At 35.7% G+C, this 459-nt stretch overlaps 1 pseudogene; it reads right to left on the bottom strand.

Annotated features, from left to right (window-relative positions):
* On the bottom strand, positions 1-99 carry LOC132315422 (small nucleolar RNA R71; annotated as a pseudogene).
* Positions 100-459: the final 360 nt, after the last annotated feature.

Below are 459 nucleotides of genomic sequence, written 5' to 3'. Positions count from 1 at the left end.
AACTTCAATTCGTGAATTTTCACAAGGGGATGGGGAGATGTTACATGAGGCATAGGAACGGTTAAATGATTTGCTTAGGAAATGTCCCCATCACGACATTCCTAAGTGGAAAATTGTTCAACATTTTTATGAAAGTTTGTCAGACACCCATACAGGCATGGTTGATGCTTTAATGGGAGGTTCTTAGTTGGATAAATATGAAGATGATGTGTGGCGTTTATATGAAGCATGAGTGAAAACTCAATGCACCGATCTTTGTCTTCTAAAAATGGTAGAAATGTAAGCAGAAGGAAGAATTCAAGTGTATATCAATTGGAAAATTCTAATGATATAGTTGCCAAAGTGAAATCTCTATCTCAAAGATTCGATCAATTTTTTATCAATCAAAATTCAGCCCATCAAGTGTCTTCTTCTTCTCCTCATCACCATCATTCCAATGAGTCTTACATGACATATTCA

This window comes from Cornus florida, unplaced genomic scaffold (assembly GCF_030987335.1).
Source record: "Cornus florida cultivar Cherokee Brave unplaced genomic scaffold, ASM3098733v1 CherokeeBrave_3.0.0_Hap2_Chr06, whole genome shotgun sequence".
NCBI classification, from domain to species: domain Eukaryota; kingdom Viridiplantae; phylum Streptophyta; class Magnoliopsida; order Cornales; family Cornaceae; genus Cornus; species Cornus florida.
This window is presented reverse-complemented; position numbering and strand designations above follow the sequence as displayed.